The sequence below is a fragment of the Anomaloglossus baeobatrachus genome, chromosome 2 (assembly GCF_048569485.1).
Source record: "Anomaloglossus baeobatrachus isolate aAnoBae1 chromosome 2, aAnoBae1.hap1, whole genome shotgun sequence".
Classification (NCBI taxonomy): Eukaryota; Metazoa; Chordata; class Amphibia; order Anura; family Aromobatidae; genus Anomaloglossus; species Anomaloglossus baeobatrachus.
The window spans coordinates 187,809,834-187,832,974 of NC_134354.1; positions in this window are offsets into that span (position 1 = coordinate 187,809,834).

Below are 23,141 nucleotides of genomic sequence, written 5' to 3' on the forward strand. Positions count from 1 at the left end.
ATGTGATGGAGCACTGTATGAGTGATGTGTTGGTCCTACTGCAGAAGCTGGCCGCCACAGCGGCGGGGAGCCGACAGAGGGCTGTGCAGCGAGAGATCCGAGCCTTGATGTACCGCCAGCATGTAAACTCAACAGGAGGAGAGAGTGGTGGAGTGAGAGTGATGGATGTGGCCCCGTTGCTTGTGCCCCCTAGGAGTGAGATGATGATTTGGTGTAGAGCAGCGGTAGGGCCTCAGGGGCGTGACTACCCTGCCATGATGGAGCCCATACCCTCTGAGCACTGGCCCACGGTAATGGCCGCCCGAGGGGTGGTAGACGTGAAGAAGGGGAGAGTGCCCGTGAGGGTGCTGAACTGTGGGGAGGAAGAAGTCAGGCTTCCCCAGTATGCCACCATTGCCAAGCTACTCACCCTAGATCCCCACACCATCCACGAAGCCAGTCCCTCAGTCCCCCCACCTACTACCAGCACTTCCCCGCTGCAAGGTGAGGTAAATGAGTGGCACCAACAGCTACACGTGGGCACTGATGATACCCCTACACATCACAAAGCAGGGGTATACAGGGTGGTGCGGGAGTACGAACAGGTTTTCAGCAAACACCCACTAGACTTTGGGCAGATCAAGGGGGTTCAACACCATATACCCACCGGGGAACACCCCCCTATCAAAGAGAGATACAGGCCTATTCCCCCTGCACATTATCAGTGTGCCAAAGATATGTTGAGGAATATGAAGGAGGCAGGGGTTATTCGGGACAGCTGTAGTCCCTGGGCCGCTCCGTTGGTACTGGTCAAGAAGAAGGATGGTACCATGCAGATGTGTGTGGACTACCGGAAGATTAATCAGATAACCCATAAAGATGCCTATCCACTGCCCCGGATTGAAGAGTCTTTGGCCGCGCTGAGAACTGCAAATTACTTCTCTACCCATGACCTCACCAGTGGGTACTGGCAAGTGGCCGTGGCCCCGGAAGATCGAGAGAAAACCGCCTTCACCACCCCGATGGGGCTCTGTGAATTTAATAGTATGCCGTTTGGGCCGTGCAATGCCCCAGGAACCTTCCAACGACTGATGGAGTGCTGTCTGGGACACCTAAACTTCGAGACCGTCCTATTGTGCTTGGATGATGTGATTGTTTACTCCCAGACGTATAAAGCCCATCTGGAGCACTTGGCCGAAGTGTTTGCGTCCCTTGCCAAATATGGGATGAAGTTGAAGCCCTCTAAGTGCCACCTGCTGAAACCCAGAGTGCAGTACCTGGGGCACGTGGTGAGTGCAGAAGGTGTTGCCCCTGACCCTGAGAAGATCACTGCCATCCAGGGCTGGCCAAGACCAACCACCGTGAGGGAAGTAAGGCAGTTTCTGGGTCTGGTGGGGTATTACCGGCGCTTTATCAAAGGGTACACGAAGATGGCTGCTCCCATGCAAGATCTCCTCGTGGGACAGACCAAAGGTGGTAGACCCATCGGAGCCCCACTGGTGTGGGAAGAAAAGCATGAGGAATCCTTCTGACAGCTGAAAGCGGCCTTGACCGGAGAAGAGGTCCTGGCGTATCCCGACTATGACTGCCCGTTCATCCTCTACACAGACGCCAGCAATGTGGGGCTAGGAGCAGTCCTGTCCCAGGTCCAGGATGGGAAAGAGAAAGTGATTGCTTATGCTAGCCGGAAGCTTCGGCTAACTGAAAGGAATCCGGAGAACTACAGCTCCTTCAAGCTCGAGCTTCTGGCATTGGTATGGGCTATCACAGAGAGATTCCGTCACTACTTGGCCGCAGCCAAATTCACCGCTTTCACGGACAACAAGACAACAATCTGTTGACTCACCTGGATACGGCCAAGTTGGGCGCGTTGGAGCAGCGGTGGGTGGCCCGGCTAGCCAACTATGACTTCACCATCAAGTACCGTGCTGGTCGTGTCAACATTAATGCTGATGCACTCTCCCGAATGCCCCATTTGTCAGAAGAAGGGTGCGAGGATGATGACCTCGAGGAGATCGAGTTGCCTGCATTTCACCAGCCCTCAACCGAGAGGATACAGGTACACCAACAATGGGTGGACTTGGACCCACGGCCCAGTCAAGAGTGGCAGGAAGCTCAAAACCAGGCGCCGGCTGTCCGCCTCATCAAGACCCTGGTGGAACAAGGTGCTGTTGGGATAGACCCTGCCGCCCCGGCTGAAGCCCAGCGCTTGTGGAAAGAACGGAAGCGGCTGTATCTACACCAAGGGAAGCTGTACCGTGAGCTGATCAACCCGAAGACTCATGAGAAAATCTGCCAGTTGGTTATTCCCCAAGCTGATGTGGCTACTGTTTTACGGGCATACCATGATGGTGCTGGGCACTTCGGGTGGAAAAAGCTGGAGATGCTGTTGAGAGAGCGGTTCTACTGGAGTGGGATGCGGGAGTCGGTAGAAGCCTGGTGCCGGGAGTGTGGCCCTTGCACGCTGAGGAGGAAGGACGAGACCAGCCAGAGGGCACCGCTGCACCCAATCATCACACATCAGCCGCTGGAACTGGTCGCCCTAGACCATGTCAAGCTCACCCCCAGCCGAAGTGGGTACGCCTACGCATTGACCATCGTAGACCACTATTCAAGATTCATGGTGGTTGTCCCCGTCAAGGACCTAACTGGTCCAACTGCTGCTCGAGCGTTCCAGGCTTATTTCTGCCGCCCACATGGATATCCAGAAAAAGTGCTTACTGACCAAGGCCCGGCTTTTGAAGCGGAGGTGTTCCACGAGTTTTGCCAGTTGTACGGCTGTAAGAAAATCTGGACCACCCCTTACCATGCCCAGACCAACGGCATGTGTGAGAAGATGAACCACTTGGTCCTGGGACTTCTCAAGACGTTACCGCTGGAAGAGCGGAACCTGTGGCCGGAGAAGCTACCCGACTTGGTCGATATGTATAACAATATACCGTCCAGCTCGACAAAGTGCACCCCAGCATACCTAATGAGGGCTCGTCCCAGCCGCCTGCCGGTGGACCTGGAAATAGGGTTGGAGTCCCCGGAAGCACTCCCTTCGACAGCTGAATGGGAAATTCGGCGGAGAGCACAATACCGGCAGATTCAGGAGTATGTGGAGAAGAACCTAAGTTGAAGTCGAGAACAGCAAGAGCAGCGATTCAACCAGAAAGCGTCTGCGGGCCCTTTCCAGCCAGGAGATGTGGTGTTAAAGCGGAAGAGGAAGACCCACAAGCTGGATGATCAATGGGAACCAACCCCATACGTCATACAACCCACAGGGTGGGAAGATGGGAAGGCCTACCGGATCAGTCGTGACCAAGGGGGCACTTTGGCCACGGTTTCCCGGGACCATCTGAAAAGGTGCCCACCAACATTGAGGGCAACGGCTGACGTACCAGTTCCTCCACCAGCAGAGAAGGCAAAAGAGGTGATCCACACTGTGATGGGTGACTTCCCAGCAGACTGGCCTACACAGAACGGTGCGGTGATTCTTCCAGTGATACTGTTCCCACAACCTGTGGATGAAGAAGTGGTGGAAGCGGTCGACCGTGAGCCAGAACCAGTGCCAGTGCCCAGGGATGAACCTGTACCCAGCTCCCCTATGCCTCCGCCTGCCCCACACAATTGAAGGGAGGAGGAACCGGTTGTTCCCTCTGCCCCACTCCATAGCCCCATTGACACCGGACCCCGAAGGTCCACCCGTCCCAACCTAGCTAGACCCCCACTTAAGTACAGGGAGACTGTCCTTTAAAAAAAAAAAAAAGGGGGGTCAGGAAGTCTGTGTGCGTTCATGTTTAAAAGTGTTTGAAAGTTTGAAAAAGTTTGAAAGTGTTGAAAATGATAAGCAAGATAATAACCGAAGTTTAACCTGATTGACAGTGATTGAACCGGCCGGAGCCGGCACCGTTGTCCCCGTGGGGACCGTTTAAAAAGCTAGCATGGGAACTATCCATGGACAAGCCCGTGAACTTGCAGGGCAACCACAAACGTTAAGTGGCTTGTAAATATGTTTTACCGTACCGTTTTCCGCAGTTGCCGCCTCCGGAGAGGCAGGTTGGAGGGAGGGCCCTCAGCAGAGCAGGCTGGGGCCCAGCCACCAAAGGAACCGGTGGCTTCCCTCTGGAGGGGAAGGACAGATCCCGCTCGGGTAACTTGTGCTGGACTGTGGGTCAAGGGGTGCTGCCTGGGTTTTAGGGGCAGCATCAGGGCCAGGTTGCTTGGGTGGGAGAGAGCGGAAACCGTACCCGTAAAACCGTTTAGTAACGTTTAAGAAATGTGCCTCCCATTGTGGGATGATGTTATGATTTATATGTTTACTTCTTACATTTTACAGAAAATAAAACCGGTGTTGGACGGGCAGCCCGCGGACGGTCTGCATTTTGATAAGGGGGAATGTGATGCCCTGGGCAAGCCAGGGGTCACAGGTCATCACACCACCACACCCTACATCCCAGTTAGGAACACCAAAGCTACCAAAATCCTTGTTGCCTTCCTCCAGTGGCTGATGTTCACACCAGGGGGTGGGCCAGGCGGTTGGCTCCGCCCACCGAGGAGTACACAGCCCTGGAGGCAGGAGGAACCAAGCAGTCAGCTCAGGGAAGAGCTTGAGTCAAGTGAGAGATAGAAGTGGAAGTTCAAAGTAGAAGGAAGTGGTAGAGGAGCTAAGTGAAAGTGAAGTGGTAGTAGAGCAAAGAAGAAAGGAGTAAAAGTGAGCGTAGAAAGACCTGAAGTTGGTCCGGCTAAGTGCAGGATAGTGTCAGCAAGGTCAGCAACAGCGGTGATCGTCTGGAGGGGGACTGCTCGGAGGTTGTTGGAAGGACCGCGGACGGGTAGTGGCCTGGCGGTCTGGAGCAGTATACGAAAGACAGTCAGCACCAGGGCAGGGGCCTCTCGGACCCCGGCAAGGCTAGGAGTCGCCATAATTTGCCAAATCCGTCAGTGAAGGGGACGTCGATCCCCCAACAACCAAGTCCCGACTGAAGGCAAAAGTCCAACCATTAAAGAGGAACACCGCCACCGCCAGGGCACCAGTTCCTCGGGGCCAGCGTCTGCGGGCAAAGCAGGGCTCCTCCGGCCCATATCCAAGCCGTAGAGCGGGTTACCGGTGGGAACCCATCGCTACCAACACAGAAACACTAGGTGCAGGTCAGAGGGACATCACCGTTACCTGCTGGGAGAGCAAATGCAGCCGTCCGTGGGAACCGTCTTTCCAGCCGTGTGGTTTACCGTAAAACTGTGTCAACGTCTCAGGCTGAGTGAGTACCACAGTGCCGCAAGGCACAGCGCTGCCCCCGCGTCCCTGCGCCCACCAGGCCCTGCACCTTCCACACCATCACTGGGCCCCAGGATCACCAACCCCTACCCACGGAGGGGCAACACAACAACTGGCTGCTCCGCATCACCACTTCCGGGATCCCCATATTGAGCAGCGGTGGTGCTACAAATCACCACAACCGTGGGTGGCGTCACGGACAATAAACCATCCCCACACCCAACAACCCCCTTTCACTCACGGGCGAGGAGCGCCGCTCGAGACCCCCGGGATCCGGCACACCGCTCGAGCCACCACTGAGCAGCAGCAGCCGGACCCGAGCAGTGGGGTGAGCGCAGTGCTGACACCCTCCTCCCCGCCCGCGACACAGTGACTCTCAAGTGGAGAGGTCAGGAGCTGGGCTCCTCGTTTATTAGGTGGCAGACGTTGGTCTGGGCCTGGTAGGAGCTGGAGCCTGGTCGCAGGGGATCTTGACAAGGGGCATGGACTATCAAGGAGGACAGCCGGCGGCCTTGTGCTATCACTGGGCAGGGGCCAGGGCATGACCGGGTACGTGGACCCCAGGCCAGGAAGTAGCTTCAGGCGTCCTGGTAATTCACCCGATGAGGACAGAGCCTTCAAGATCCCTTCTCCACTTGCTCCAAAATCAGGGAACTAGCGCAACGAGGGGGATAGGACTTTCCCACTGCCTAGTCCAGAAAATCCCAAGTGTGAACCCTGAGAGCAAGCTCACTCCATTAGCCATACGGGTGAGCGGGACCCGTTTTAGTTTCAAGCTGAAAAGGGACCAACTGTAGAAAGAGGTGCCAAGGTCAAGGTCACAGGCTAACAAGCAACACCAATGGGCACGGGATCCAGGCGTGCTCCCTCCCTGCTGCAGTGGCATCAAGAACTTTGGTTTACCACGGTTGTCAGCGTCAGCGTTATTGGACCGAGTGAGTACGCAATTAACCCTTACCGGCCCGACGGCACCTCCCCGACACCATCACCGAGTCCCGGGGCATTCCCCCTACGCGTGGAGGGGTTAAACACCTGGCTGCCCACACCAGCGCTACCGGGTACTCCCAGCCGCAGCGGTGGTACTTCCCCTTACCAGACACCATGGGTAGCATCACAAACTTTCCACACCATCCCCTGTACATAGTCCCCCTTCAATTTGAGTGGCCACATGACCCCCGGGTCCAGACGTCCCTCGAGCCACCGCGGATCCAGATCCGAGCTGTGAAGATGTAATTTACCCTCTCACTGTATATGCTGTGATACTATGTCATGATATGTATATTTCCCTGGTTGTATTAGTTGTAATTCATGTATTTTCTTGGGGGAGCTACTGGTCTCAATGTGTCTCTCTCATACAATTGTAGTCTTGGCATCTAATGTGATTATGTAAATAGCCTGTCCTCTTCTTTCCAGAGTTGTGTATCTAATCTGTAATTGCATTGGCCAGTGAAGGAATAGTCATTGTTCTTTACAGCAGGGGATCCCTTCATCTACTGTGGCTGGCAGACATATTGGAGCCCTGTGATGGACCAAACCATTGATGATAGGATGTGTGACCCCTACCCCCTGAACAAACATGGTGGGCTGGTCAAGCAGCACAGACAATGCATTTCCCTTTTTGTAACTTCAGAGTGAGCTGAAACTTGAAGAGAGCAGGAGCCCCAGCCTGGGTGGCTGTGGACACGGACGGAGCTAGGCCTGTGTGGCGGCCCGTGGGATTGTGTGGAACTCTTTGGACTACTGTAAGGACGATTGCTTTGTTATCCGGTCCGAGGATTGTCGGGAAGGGCCCCCGAATCTGTTTTATGTGGACTAATCGTGTGCTGTTCCTGTATTCCTGTTAGTAAACCTGTTGGATCATCCTCAGCCTGTTGTCTCTCTTTGCTCTGATGTACACCCCGTCACAAACTGGTTGGCAGCGCTGGGATCAGAGCAGAAGGAATGGAGGACAATGGCTCAAAATCAGGAACCAGCACTGCAGAGTACAAGACCTGGACTTTGGGGAGCCTGCAATCAAAGGCCCGTGAAGTAGGAGTTCGTTTCAAAGGACTCTCCAAGGAGCAGCTGATTGAGGCGCTAGAAGGAGTCTGTTCGCAAAATGACGTGGAGGAAGGATCCTCACAGCAAACGGAAGAAAGACGGCAGCCGGAGGTGAATACCCAAAAAAAGTCAATGGGTTGTGTGGTACAAGGAGGAGATGGCACTGCTTGGAGATGAGGCCACCATAGAAGATAAGAGGGAGGCCATGCGTGGAGCTAAAGAGAAGGAGCGCAGGATGGAGGAGATGGCACTGCTGGATAAGGAGCTCGCTGTGGAAGCCGTGAGAGGTTCCAGACAGACTGTAACCCCAGCACCCATCATGAGGGAACTTCCCAGGGTGTCCCGCAAAGACTTTAAGCCGTTTAATGAGGCTGCAGGCGACATTGAGGGCTTCTTCCAGGACTTTGAGCATCAGTGTCGATTAATGGAAGTCCCGGACAGGGAGCGTGTCCGGCATCTGGTTGGGCTCCTAGAGGGGGGAGCTGCTGAAGCCTATAGAGCTATGGACCCTCGGTGGAACTGTGAGTATGCGGATATTAAACAGACTATTCTAGAACATTATGCTGTGACCCCAGACACTTACAGGACTCAGTTCCGTGCTTTAGCCTGTGATGGGGAAGTGTCTTTTAAGATATATGCTCATAGACTCAAACAAATATGTAATCGCTGGCTGGAGGCAGAGGAGGCCTTATCTTGGGAGACCTTCCTGCAGGTCATCCTAAAAGAACAATTCTTTGCCCAGTGCCCCGCTGAGATCCGGGAATGGGTGCGTGAGAGAAAACCAGTGACAGTGGAGGAAGCTGCTGCTCTCGCTGATGAGGCTCTCACCATCAAGCCTCAGTGGAGGGTTCTGTTGGAGGATGGAGAGACGCCTAACAGCTCCACAACACCGGATGCCCCCAGTTATTCTGTCCCCATTGTTCCCCGTTCCTCTAAGCCACCACATGTTGATACCCGTGTTAATGTGCCTCCAGTTGCTTCTACTGCACTTTCTGGAATACGCCGGGGAGAGGAAGTAACAGAGCGCAGGTGTTATGTTTGTAGGCATCCCGGGCATTTGCAGGCCTCATGCCCAGCCAGGCCATGGAGGAATCATCCTCAAACCCCTACAGCACCTTCAGGTGGGAGCCGGCCTCCAAGTTCCCCTACCCCTTACCCAAGAGGACGCCTTGGATGGAGGGAGACCCAGCTCAGATGCTATCAATGTGGACAGCCAGGGCATCGGCAAGTCTCCTGCCCAGCTGTTCAAATGAGGACTGATCCTGCACCCAATCGGATTGTTAATTATTTACAGCCCAGTGCCATGGAGGAAGATGTGGCACCGTTATGTGAGGACTGGCCTAGTGACTCAGCCCCCCATGTTGCACCACCAGGAGTTTACGGGGTGCGACCCGCAGTTATGACGACTTCTGCTCATCGAGGTAAGCACTTGCAGGAGGTTGTGCTGGATGGACAGAGACTTGTTGGATTTTGTGACTCGGGTGCTTTCCTCACACTGGCTGATCCCCGAGTGGTTCGGCCTGAGGCAATCCATAGAGGACCTGGGATTGTTATTGAACTGGCTGGTGGACAATGGAGGACTATTCCCACAGCCACTGTGGATCTGAACTTTGGTTTTGGGGTCAGGCGATGTGTGGTTGGGGTGATGGGTGGTCTGCCTGCAGCTGTTCTCCTGGGCAATGATGTGGGAGAGCTACGATGCCAATTCGTGGCTGCATGAAGCCACATGTAAGTAACGCTCTGCCTGTGTGTACTTAACCAGTGACCTGTAGAGGTCCCTAGTACGTACACAAGTTGGGAGGGGGAGGGATTGTGAAGATGTAATTTACCCTCTCACTGTATATGCTGTGATACTATGTCATGATATGTATATTTCCCTGCTTGTATTAGTTGTAATTCATGTATTTTCTTGGGGGAGCTACTGGTCTCAATGTGTCTCTCTCATACAATTGTAGTCTTGGCATCTAATGTGATTATGTAAATAGCCTGTCCTCTTCTTTCCAGAGTTGTGTATCTAATCTGTAATTGCATTGGCCAGTGAAGGAATAGTCATTGTTCTTTACAGCAGGGGATCCCTTCATCTACTGTGGCTGGCAGACATATTGGAGCCCTGTGATGGACCAAACCATTGATGATAGGATGTGTGACCAATACCCCCTGAACAAACATGGTGGGCTGGTCAAGCAGCACAGACAATGCATTTCCCTTTTTGTAACTTCAGAGTGAGCTGAAACTTGAAGAGAGCAAGAGCCCCAGCCTGGGTGGCTGTGGACACGGACGGAGCTAGGCCTGTGTGGCGGCCCGTGGGATTGTGTGGAACTCTTTGGACTACTGTAAGGACGATTGCTTTGTTATCCGGTCCGAGGATTGTCGGGAAGGGCCCCCGAATCTGTTTTATGTGGACTAATCGTGTGCTGTTCCTGTATTCCTGTTAGTAAACCTGTTGGATCATCCTCAGCCTGTTGTCTCTCTTTGCTCTGATGTACACCCCGTCACACGAGCAACCCGGCTGCTGATGCGGGGACGGCACAATAGTCACTACACAGGAAAGTCGTGAGGCCGGATAGTCAAACTTTGCAGGGTCAGGTACCAGGAGATGACATCAAGATTATAGAGATAGGCAAAGGCGTAGTCAGTCAGTTCATGGCCAAGAGTCAGAATAGTTGGAGGTTGGTGGATCAGAGCAGAGAGACAAGTCAAGAGGATGGTCGAACAAAGTCAACGGTCAATTCCCAGAACACAGATACAAGAGGCCAACTAGGACAACTTGGGCAGAAGACTAAAGGGCCATTTACACGCTGCGACATTGCTAACGATATATCGTCGGGGTCACGGTGTTTGTGACGCACATCCAGCATCGTTAGCGACATCGCAGCATGTGACACCTAGGAGCGACCTTAAACGATCGCAAAAGAGTTAAAAATCGTTGGTCTGTAACACATCGTTCATTTACCAAAAATCACTGTCTGGTCAGTAGCGAGGTTGTTCGTCGTTGCTGTGGCACCACACATCGCTACGTGACACCGCAGGAACGACGAACATCTCCTTACTTGCCGTCCACCGGCAATGAGGAAGGAAGGAGGTGGGCGGCATGTTCCGGCCGCTCATCTCCTCCCCTCCTCTGCTATTGGGCGGCCGCCTAGTGATGCCGCAGTGACGTCGCTATGACGCCGAACGCACCTCCCCCTTGAAGGAGGGATTGTTTGGCGGTCATACCTAAAAAGGTATGTGCATCTAATATTTGCTACGGCTGCGATCACCAAATGTTGCACGAACGACGGGGGCGGGTGCTATCGCGCACGACATCGCTAGCTATCGCTAGCGATGTCGCAGCATGTAAAGCACCCTTAAGACTGTCAGTGTTCTGGAACTGTCCAGTGAACTGATTGACCAGACTGTTAAAGGCAAACTCAGCAAGAAGTAAATATGATGACCAGTCCTCCTGCTGAGGAGCAATGAAACATCTTAAAATTTGCTCCAGCTACTGATTTGTCTTTCAGTCTGACCATCGGTTTCAGGGTGATAAGCAGGGGAAAATGACAAATCAATCACCAACTTTTTAGAAAACATTCAACAAAATTTGGAGACATATTGCATCCCCTATAACAGTGATGGCAAGTCTTTCATCAAACTGCAACCCAAACCCCAAATTTTTTTGCGAAGTGCCAACATGGCAATTTATCCATTATAATATGTAAACTATTAATTGATTTTAAACTTACCTTTGCAGTCTTCTCTTCTCTTCAGCAGGAGGGCATCAAGCTCAAGCGTGCTTACCACACATTAAGGCTGGTTTCAGATGTCCGTGTTTAAGGTACGTGTGACGTCCGTTTTTAACACGGATGTCACACGCACCCATGTTACCCTATTGTGCACTCTCACTTGGCCATGTTTTCACACGGAACGTGTGGCCCTGCTATTTCACACGGAGACGTGCCCGTTTTTCTCCAGCAGCACGGATGTCACACAGACCACACACTGATGTGATCCGTGTGACATCAGTGTGACACGTACCGGAGAAAACACGGGTTTTTAAATAAAAAGATTTTCTATAGTTACCTGTATCCAGCGATTCTGTCTCCGGCTCTGCTGCCTCCCGCTCCTGACACCCGCTCATTATTTTCATTGATTATTAACCATAGTGAGCAGCTTAGAGCAGGGGCATTGCGGTGACAGCGCTGGAGACAGCACCGCCGAGGACAGCATCGCCGGGGACAGCATCGCTGGGGACATCGCTAGTGACAGGTGAGTATCCTGCCAGCAGTGTGTGTGCAGGGACGTCCAAGAGATCATCGGATTTCCCAATAAACTCTGATGACCTCCTGATGACACCCCTGCGACTACTGCGTTACAGCGAGTGTCACGATGGTGACTTCCAGGGGTTCATCAGAGTTCATTGGCAACCCTGATGAGTCCCTGGATGTCACTGCACAAACTGCTGTATACTCACCTGTCCCCGGCGATGTCCCCGGTGATGTCCCCATCGATGCGGTCCTCGGCTGTGTTGTACCCAGCCTATCCCCGCGATGTTCCGGCTTCCAGATCCTTAGGCAGTGAATAATCAATTAAAATAATGAGCGGGGGTCAGGAGCGGGAAGCAGCAGAGCCAGAGACAGCATCGCTGGATCCAGGTAAATATAGAACATCTTTTCATTACAGAGACACGTGTTTTACCCGGTACGTGTCACACGTATGCAAACACGGATGACACACGTGTGACACACGCATGACACATGTGTAACACACGTATGACACACGTATGAAAATAACCATGCGTGTGACTGGTACCTGATTAAACACGGATGTCTGAAACCAGCCTAAGGCCCCCTTCACATGTCTGTGATACACGTGCGTGTTTGGTCCATTTCCGTATATACCGGAGACACGGACAAACGTGCACCAATGTTAATCTATAATTGTGGTCACACGTGCGTTATTTCATTATGTCCGTGTGTGCGTGTCCGTGATCCGTATGTGTTTGCGTTTTGCACGGATGCATGTCCGTTATCTGCACGGAGCACGCACACGTGGACACAATGAAAGTCTATGGGTATGTGCACACACGTTAGTAAACACGTATGCATCTACCTATAGTCCGTGTCCGTTTGGTGTTTTTATTTCTAGTGATGTCGGCTATTCTTTCTATTTCTGTGTATGTCTGTCAATCTCCCTGAGTCCGTCGGTCGGTCTCTCTGTCGGTCTCTCTGTCCCTCTCTCACAGTCTGTCGGTCTGTTTCCCCCCCTCTCTCATACTTACCGTTCCCCGATCACCGGCGCGGCGCTGCACGGCGTTCACACTGCTGCGGCGGCTTTTACTATTTTGAAAAAGCCGGCCGCTCATTAAACAATCTCCTATTCCCAGTTTTCCTCGCCCACCGGCGCCTATGATTGGTTGCAGTGAGACACGCCCCCACACTGAGTGACAGGTGCCTCACTGCACCCAATCACAGCAGCCTGTGGGCGTGTCTATACTGTGCAGTAAAATAAATAAATAATTAAAAAAAACCGGCGTGCGGTCCCCCCCCAATTTTAATGCCAGCCAGATAAAGCCATACGGCTGAAGGCTGGTATTCTCAGGATGGGGAGCTCCACGTTATGGGGAGCCCCCCACCCTAACAATATCAGTCAGCAGCTGCCCAGAATTGCTGCATACATTATATGCGACAGTTCTGGAACTGTACCCGGCTCTTCCCGATTTGCCCTGGTGCTTTGGCAAATCGGGGTAATAAGGAGTTAATGGCAGCCCATAGCTGCCACTAAATCCTAGATTAATCATGTCAGGCGTCTCCCCGAGATTCCTTTCATGATTAGTCTGTAAATTACAGTAAATAAACACACACACCAGAAAAAAATCCTTTATTAGAAATAAAAAACACACACATATACCCTGGTTCAACAATTTAATAGGCCCGAAAAAGCCCTCCATGTCCGGCGTCATCCAGGATGGTCCAGCGTCGCATCCAGCTCTGCTCCATGGAGGTGACAGGAGCTGCAGAAGACACCGCCGCTCCGGTCACCTCCACGCAGCAACTGAGGTGAGAAGCGTGATCAGCTGAGCTGTCACTGAGGTTACCAGCTGTCACTGGATCCAGTAACAGGGGGTAACCTCAGTGACAGCTCAGCTGATCGCGCGGCTGTCTTCATTTGCCGCGTGGAGCTGTCGGGAGCGGCGGTGTCGTCTGCAGCTCCTGTCACCTCCATGCAGCAGAGCTGGATGCGACGCTGGACCATCCTGGATGACGCCGGACATGGAGGGCTTTTTCGGGCTGATTAAATTGGTGAACCAGGGTATATGTGTGTGTTTTTTATTCCTTCACAGGTGACCGCTAATCAGTACTCGACACAGACAGAGCCGCGGTATGAGGATGAAGTCGGGTGAAGTTCACCCGAGTTCATTCTCATCGCGCAACTCTGTCTGCTGTCAGCCGACATTTATAAACGACATTGTGCATCACACACACGGACATTCCACACGGACATTCCACGTACACATATACGTTAATTCCACACGCACACGGACGTTCTACACACAAACACGACTAGCATACGCAATTCACACAGATGCCACACGGACCATAAAAACGGACACAAAAACGGGACACGGACCCGAAAAACGGCCCGTAACACACGTGCGTATTTTTCATGGACGTGTGAAGGGGGCCTAAAGCTGAGCCACTCCCACTGCCCGCTCCAGACTAGAGATGAGCGAACCGGTCGTGGTTCAGCTCGAGTTTGGTTCGTCGAAACGAACCGAACTCGAACCGCATAGGAAACAATGGCAGGCATTCATAAACACATAAAAACACCTAGAAAACACCCTCAAAGGTGTCCAAAAGGTGACAAAAAACTCACAACACAACACAAACACATGGGAAAGTGACAAGGACATATACTCATGCGAAAACAAAAGAGCTGGACAAGGAAAAAGAGGAGGAGACACAGATATAGGCATGGCACGCCCTTCTAAAATCATGTAAAACACCGCAAGGTGACTCCAAGCGGAGTCTCCCTTTTTTCCAAAAATTGGGCCACACAGACACCCCATCAGTGGCAGCAGTTGTGCCCCAGTTGTACACTTCACAGCTAGATTTGCATCAAGCACATTCAAAAATACGCCATCCTTAACCATCCCCAGGATGACACCGGGGTAGGTAGCTAAGTCTTTGCTGAACCATGACTTGTTCATCTTGGCTCCTTTTAAAAAAACACAGCAATCAAGGGTTAGTCCAAGCGGAGTCTCCCTTTTTTCCAAAAATTGGGCCACACACACACCCAGTGTGTTGTGCAGTTGTGCCCCAGTTGTACACTTCACAGCTAGATTTGCATCAAGCACATTCAAAAATACGCCATCCTTAACCATCCCCAGGATGACACCGGGGTAGGTAGCTAAGTCTTTGCTGAACCATGACTTGTTCATCTTTGCTCCTTTTAAAAAAACACAGCAATCAAGGGTTAGTCCAAGCGGAGTCTCCCTTTTTTCCAAAAATTGGGCCCCACACACACCCACCCCTTCAGTGGCAGCACTTGTGCCCCAGTTGTACACTTCACAGCTAGATTTGCATCAAGCACATTCAAAAATACGCCATAATTAACTGTCCCCAGCATGACACCGGGGTAGGTAGCTACGTCTTTCCTGATCCCAGCTCTGTTCATCTTGGCTCCTTTTATAAAACACAACAAGCAAGGGTTACTCCAAGCGGAGTCTCCCTTTTTTCCAAAAATTGGGCCCCACACACACCCACCCCTCCAGTGGCAGCAGTTGGGCCCCAGTTGTACACTTCACAGCTAGATTTGCATCAAGCACATTCAAAAATACGCCATCCTTAACCGTCCCCAGGATGACACCGGGGTAGGTAGCAAAGTCTTTGCTGAACCATGACTTGTTCATCTTGGATCATTTTTAAAACAATGTAAGCAAGGGTTACTCCAAGCGGAGTCTCCCTTTTTTCCAAAAATTGGGCCACACAGACACCCCATCAGTGGCAGCACTTGTGCCCTAGTTGCAAACAGGATGTTTTGATTTGCATCAAGCACATTCCAAATCCACAAGCATTTACTCTCCCCAGGATGACACAGGGGTAGTAAATTCCTTGTGGATCCATGACTTGTTCATTTTGATGAACGTTAGTCTGTCCACATTGTCACTGGACAGACGCGTGCGCTTATCTGTCAGCACACACCCAGCAGCACTGAAGAAACATTCAGAGACAACGCTGGCAGCTGGACACGACAAAATCTCCAAGGCGTAACTGGAGAGCTCTGGCCATTTTTCAAGATTTGAAGCCCAAAATCAGCAAGGCTCCATTTGCAAAGTCATGGCATCGATGTTCATTTGGAGATACTCCTGTATCATCCTCTCTAGCCGTTGACTATGTGTCAGACTTATTGTCTCTGGTGACCTTGCAAAGGACGGTCTAAAAAAATTATGAAAAGATTCCATAAAATTGCTGTTACCAGCACCAGATACGGTGCTACTGGTACGGGTAGACTGTTGAAGATGACGAGACCGTCCCATGTCAAGTTACAACTGGGAGATTCACTTCCTGCACCTGCATGGTTGTTTGGTGGAAAAGCCGAGCTAAGATCGAGTAACAGCTTCTGCTGACACTCCTGCATACGTGCGTCCCTTTCTATGGCTGGAATTATGTCACAAAATTTGGACTTGTACCGGGGATCTAATAGTGTGGCAAGCCAGTAGTCATCATCACTTCTAATTTTGACAATACGAGGGTCATGTTGGAGGTAGTGCAGCAAGAAGGCGCTCATGTGTCTTGCGCAGCCATGCGGACCAAGTCCACGCTGTGTTTGTGGCATAGAGGTGCTAACCGTTCTTTCTTCCTCTGACATCTCCCCCCAACCTCTTTCAACTGAAATTTGACCAAGGTTTCCCTCATCCGCTGAGTATTCCATGTCCATGGACAGTTCGTCCTCCATTTCTTCATGTTCTCCTGCACCTTCCTCAACATTTCGCCTGCTACCATGCGCCCTTGTTGATCCCTGTCCCCCATGGTCCCATGCCTGCCGCGTTGGTGATGATGAACGTCTGGACCTTGGTGATGTTGTTGTGTCTTGCGCATATGAATCCTCCTGTAGTTCCTCCCCTTCCTGTTGTCTCACCCCCTGACTCCGAATAGTGTTTAGCGTGTGCTCCAGCATGTAAATGACTGGAATTGTCATGCTGATAATGGCATTGTCAGCGCTAAACATATTCGTCGCCATGTCGAAACTGTGCAGAAGGGTGCATAGGTCCTTGATCTGAGACCACTCCATCAGGGTGATCTGCCCCATCTCTGCATCTCGTTAGCCCAGGCTATACGTCATGACGTATTGCACCAGGGCTCGGCGGTGCTGCCACAGTCGCTGTAACATGTGGAGAGTCGAATTCCAGCGTGTCGGCACATCGCATTTCAGGCGATGAACCGGCAGGCCGAAAGACTTCTGGAGCGATGCAAATCGCTCAGCTGCAGCGGTTGAATGGCGGAAGTGAGCAGACAGTTTTCGTGCCCTGTTCAGAAGGCCATCTAGGCCGGGATAGTGTGTTAAAAATTGCTGGACAACAAGGTTCAACACGTGAGCCATACAAGGCACGTGTGTCACCTTGCCCAGGCGAAGTGCCGCACCCAGGTTTGCAGCATTGTCGCACACGGCCTTACCAGGCTGCAGGTTGAGTGGAGACAACCATTTATTAAACTCAGTCTCCAGAGCTGCCGACAACTCCTCAGCTGTGTGACTCCTATTTCCAAGACATGTCAAGCTAAAGACCGCCTGATGCCGTTGCGCTCTGCTGCCAGCATAGTAATGAGGGGTGCATGATTCCTTCTGCGCAGTGCGAACGCTGGTGGCCTGACCAGGCAGGCTTGGGGCGGAGGTGGAGGACCCAGATGAGGTGGAGGAGGCAGAAGCAGTGGCGGAACTTGGACAGACAGAGGATTGACACACAAGTCGTGGGGACGGCAAGACTTGTGCAGCAGACCCCTCACCATCTATCACCATAGTTACCCAGTGCCCAGTCAGCGACATGTAACGTCCCTGTCCATGCTTACTGGTCCAAGTATCGGTGGTGAAATGCACCCGTTGACACACAGAGTTTCTCAAGGAAGCGGTGATGTTGTGTGCGACATGCTGGTGTAGCGCGGGCACACCTTTCTTAGAGAAGTAGTGGCGACTAGGCATCTGGTACTGGGGCACAGCGACAGACATAAGGTCTCTAAAATCCTGTGTGTCCACCAGGCGGAAAGGCAGCATTTCGGTAGCCAAGAGCTTACAGAGGGATAAAGTCAACCTCTTAGCTTTGTCATGGGTTGCAGGAAATGGCCTTTTATTTGTCCACATCTGAGGGACAGAGATCTGGCTGCTGTGTGTAGACGGTGTTGAGTAGGGTGTCTCTGGAAAAATGCAGCTTTGTGAGGAAAGTGCAGGCGTAGACATGATGTCGCCTTCATCCAACGTTGGTGCTATCGATGTCTGAGAGAGCTGTACACACGTACTTGTTTCCCCTTCCAAACCAACTGACGACCTACCAAGCAAACTGCCTGTTGCGGTTACAGTGGTGGAAGTTGTGCGTGGAAAACCAGGTGTGACAGCTGTCCCCACAGTCCTAGAAGATGAAGAGCGCGCGGATGCACTAGAAGGGGCAGGCAGTGGATGGTTCGCTCCGCTAGGCCGCATTGCAGCACGGTGAGCTTCCCACCGGGACATATGATATTTATTCATGTGACGATTCATGATAGAAGTTGTCAAACTGCTGAGGTTTTGACCTCTACTAACAGAATCATGACAAATTTTACAGATCACATAATTTGGGCGATCTTTTGCTATGTCAAAAAAGGACCAGGCTAGGCAAGGCTTAGAGGGCATGCGACCTGCTGATCCACTCCGACTAGTGCTCAGAGGCACAGTGGTGGCTGAGGATGCAGTTGTAGACGTGCTACCAGTACTCCTACTCTGTCTAGGAAGGCGCAAAGTAACTTCGTCGTCAGTTGCATCCTCCTCCACCGCCTCTGTTGACCTCCTCGAGTGCCTGACTGTGGGTTGACAGTAGGTGGGATCTAGAACTTCCTCATCAATTGTTGTGTTTGCACTCCCCTCACCCTCAGACCGAGCCTCTTCTTGCCCTGACCGAATATTTAGGTTGTCATCCCAATCTGGTATCTGCGTCTCATCGTCATCAGTATGTTCCTCATTGTCTATAACCACAGGTGTTACAGTTGGTGAAAAAGGGTCAACATTATGCTCAGAAACTTGGTCCTCACGGCCTGAATCAGAGTCACAAAGGTTCTGGGCATCACTGCAGACCATTTCCTGGTCTGTACTCACTGTAGCTTGGGAGCAGACCTCTGATTCCCAGGCTATAGTGTGACTGAACAGCTCTGCAGACTCAGCCATCTCAGGACCACCATACTGTGCAGGGCGGATGGAGACTTCAGAGCTGGGAGAAAGCAAGTTTGATTGGGATGACAACTCAGAGGACTGGTGTTTTTTGGATGCCGTAGTTGAGGTGGCGGAGAGGGCACTTGTTGGACCACTTGAGATCCATTCAAGCATTTTCCTTTTTTGGCCATCATCTACCTTTGTTCCAGCTGTTCGTGTCCGTAAAAAAAGGGAGCACATCGGATTGTCCACGGTAAGTAGTAGACATCTTACTTTTGCTGGAAGATGGTCTATCTTCAGCAGATGTTAATGGAGCTTTGCCACCTTCCCCACGGACAAACCCTTTTTTTCCTTTTCCCACACGCCTCTTCCCCTTTCCACCAGCATCTGTCATTTTGCCACTCATTTTGATAGCGACAAGATTGTGCACTTAAAATGTGGTAGTAAAAATTGAGAGGTGGTGTAGATATCAGCGGTGGTCTAGCTTTATTAACAGCAGAATAAACAACAATAATTATCCCTGACAATGCAACTACGGACCTTAAACTGGCAGCAGTGTTTGCTAGTATAATGGCTTAGTAACAATGAGTTTGAGTGTGCAATGCAGGCAGACGTGCTGCAAATATCTTTGCACTTGTGGGACAATACAGAAGTCCAACAGCCACGTTTAGGATGCCACTAAGTTCACTCAGTGTTTGCTAGTATAATGGCTTAGTAACAATGAGTTTGAGTGTGCAATGCAGGCAGACGTGCTGCAAATATCTTCGCACTTGTGGGACAATACAGAAGTCCAACAGCCACGTTTAGGATGCCACTAAGTTCACTCAGTGTTTGCTAGTATAATGGCTTAGTAACAATGAGTTTGAGTGTGCAAAGGGCAGGAGGGTACAGTGGCAGGGTTGTGGGTCTCTGGGTAGAGGAAAGGAAGCCTGCCTTTCTATTCCTCCTAATGGGGAAATGCAGCGAGGAAATCCCTGACCTTAGCTACACAGACGCTGTCATCTTGTGTAGCTGTTAAAATCTGTTTTCACTACCCTGACTGTCACCTATGGCTCTGACCCTGCCGGTATTAGCCCTTACAAGGGCTGAAAGAAACTTCTATCCCTATTCTGTATAACGCTGTGTATAGAGCGTACACAGCAGTATCGGAGACAGGAGCTACGCCGGCGGTGACTGACACTCAGACGCAGAAGAGATAATGGCGTCCGGACGGGCAGATACTCGTTTTTATAATGCAGGGACATGTGACATGGACATCCTATCACACATGCCGTTGCTTCTCTGGCTAAAAGTCCACTTAGCTGTGTGTGTTTCTGGGATTGGCTGACATGCTGGCCCGCCCCACTACACACGCGCGCTTAGGGAAGGAAGACAAGGAAAAAAAAAAAAATGGCGATCGCCATTATCCATACAGCAGTGATCTGAATTCGCTGTTCCCGCACACTATACACTGAAATTTCATAATAGTGTGAGTCACAGAGTGACTTACACTATTACAGCGGAAAGCCAGCTAGGAATTAGCTGGTCTTTTTGCTGCTAGAACCGTTCTTGAACGTATCTAGAACTATCGAGCTTTAGCAAAAAGCTCGAGTTCTAGTTCTATCTAGAACAGCCCCCAAAATCACTCGAGCCGCGAACTGGAGAACCTCGAACCGCGAACCGCGCTCAACTCTACTCCAGACACAGCAGTTAGATTGATCTTTATGGAAAAATTGCAGAATATTAGATACATTTCAGCATGGAATGCAATCAGATTCCACACTGAAATACACACCTACATTTCAAAGTGTGAACATCTCTAAATCCCATAAAGACATATACGAGTTGCTCTACTCCACCTTCATTATGTAGTAATGTCCCCCATCCTGTGCTTATGTCCCCCTTGAGGGCCATTTCCTGGTAAATATATCCCCCATCCTGATAAATGTCCCCCATCTTTGTATGTACCACATCTTTGTATGTTCCCCATTCTGGTAAATGTACCCTACCTGGTAAATGTTCCCCATCCTGGTAAATTTTCCGCATCCTGGTGTGTACCCCATCCTAGTAAATGTACCCCATCCTAGTAAATATCCTGGTAAATGTATCCCATCCTGGTAAATATCCTGGTAAATGTTCCACATCCTGATAAATTTACCCCATCCTTATATGTACTCCATCCTGGTAAAAGTACCCTATCCTGGTAAATGTACCCTATCCTGGTATGTGCCCCATCCTGGTATGTTCTCCATCCTGGTATGTTCTCCATCCTGGTATGTTCCCCCATCCTAGCATTTACCCTCATTCTTGTACAGCCGCACACAATTTAAAAAAAAACCAAAAACGTTATATGACGGCACTGGGCTTAATGATGCTCTTAGTGTGCCCTAGGCAACAGGCCTGCAGCCTAGGAGAGGAGTGTCAGAGCGAGGAGAAATGTCTCCTCCTCTCCAACACAACTTTGAACTCCTAGTGCGATTTCTCCAGCAGTTGAAAGCGGCTGGATGAGGTGACAGCGGTGTGCCGACAGAGAGGGCTGTGTGTGCCCTGTCTGGCACACGTGCCATAGGTTCACCATTACTGCCATATCATATACAATATTCAGAAGGATTCAGTACAATCTTACTACATGATTGCTAAACAACCTGGAAAGCATCTTGGCATTAGGTAACCCTGATAACTGGACAAAGTGGGCTTGTTTACTGAATTAGTCGATTATGACCAAAATCACAGTTTTTCTACCAAACAAATGCACATCAGTAATGAAATCCATGGAGAAATGAGTCTAGTCTTGTTGGCATTTGCAATGAAGCAAATTCCCAGCAGTCCGGCTTTGACAGACTTTATTGAGAGAGCAAGTTTCACAAGTGGATACAAAATCTTTAACATTGCTATGCATGGATGACCACCAGCGTAGTCAAGGAATAGCATTTGGGTGGCTGTGACCCCCCAAGTGACAACTCAAAATAGAGTAATGAAATTCATATAACAGACATACTCCCAGGTACACACAAATAAACAATTTAGATCCTGAAGTAGTGTAAGGAGCTAACGACTGGGCTTTACGGATCTCTGCTTCCAATAGTGAGGATACCATAGAAACCACAATACGGTGAGAATAAATGGAGGATGGAGGTTCTGGATGTTTCTGGATGAGAAACAGAATTAAGGCAGAGTGACAAAGCATCAGCCCTCAAGTTCTTAGACCCTGGCCTAAACGTGATAGAAAAATTGAATCTTAAAAAGGACCATCTCACCTGCCTTGAAGTCAACTGTTCAGCAGATTCAATATAAGCTACATTTTTGTGATCTGTCACAACCGTAATTTGATGAATAGCTTCCTCCAAAAATGTCTCCATTCTTCAAAAGCAATTCACAATTCCCAACATCATAATTTCTCTCAGCAGAAAATAATTTTTAATACCACATACCAATAGTATTGCTGCTATTATTTGCTATTTTCTTTTCTTTTTTATTTGTACCCTGCCTGTGCACTGTCCCCTTCATTGGGTTTGATTCCTAGCTTTTTTTAAATATATTTTAAGTGAAAAGAATTTTATTCATATTATATATATATATATATATATATATATATATATATATACATATACATACAGTGCCTACAAATAGTATTCAACCCCCTGCAGATTTAGCAGGTTTGATAAGATGCAAATAAGTTAGAGCCTGCAAACTTCAAACAAGAGCAGGATTTATTAACAGATGCATAAATCTTACAAACCAACAAGTTATGTTGCTCAGTTAAATTTTCAACATAAAAGTGTGGGTCAATTATTATTCAACCCCTAGGTTTAATATTTTGTGGAATAACCCTTGTTTGCAATTACAGCTAATAATCGTCTTTTATAAGACCTGATCAGGCCGGCACAGGTCTCTGGAGTTATCTTGGCCCACTCCTCCATGCAGATCTTCTCCAAGTTATCTAGGTTCTTTGGGTGTCTCATGTGGACTTTAATCTTGAGCTCCTTCCACAAGTTTTCAATTGGGTTAAGGTCAGGAGACTGACTAGGCCACTGCAACACCTTGATTTTTTCCCTCTTGAACTAGTCTTTGGTTTTCTTGGCTGTGTGCTTTGGGTCGTTGTCTTGTTGGAAGATGAAATGACGACCCATCTTAAGATCCTTGATGGAGGAGCGGAGGTTCTTGGCCAAAATCTCCAGGTAGGCCGTGCTATCCATCTTCCCATGGATGCGGACCAGATGGCCAGGCCCCTTGGCTGAGAAACAGCCCCACAGCATGATGCTGCCACCACCATGCTTGACTGTAGGGATGGTATTCTTGGGGTCATATGCAGTGCCATCCAGTCTCCAAACGTCACGTGTGTGGTTGGCACCAAAGATCTCGATCTTGGTCTCATCAGACCAGAGAACCTTGAACCAGTCTGTCTCAGAGTCCTGCAAGGGATCATGAGCAAACTGTAAACGAGCCTTGACATGACGCTTTGAAAGTAAAGGTACCTTACGGGCTCGTCTGGAACGGAGACCATTGCGGTGGA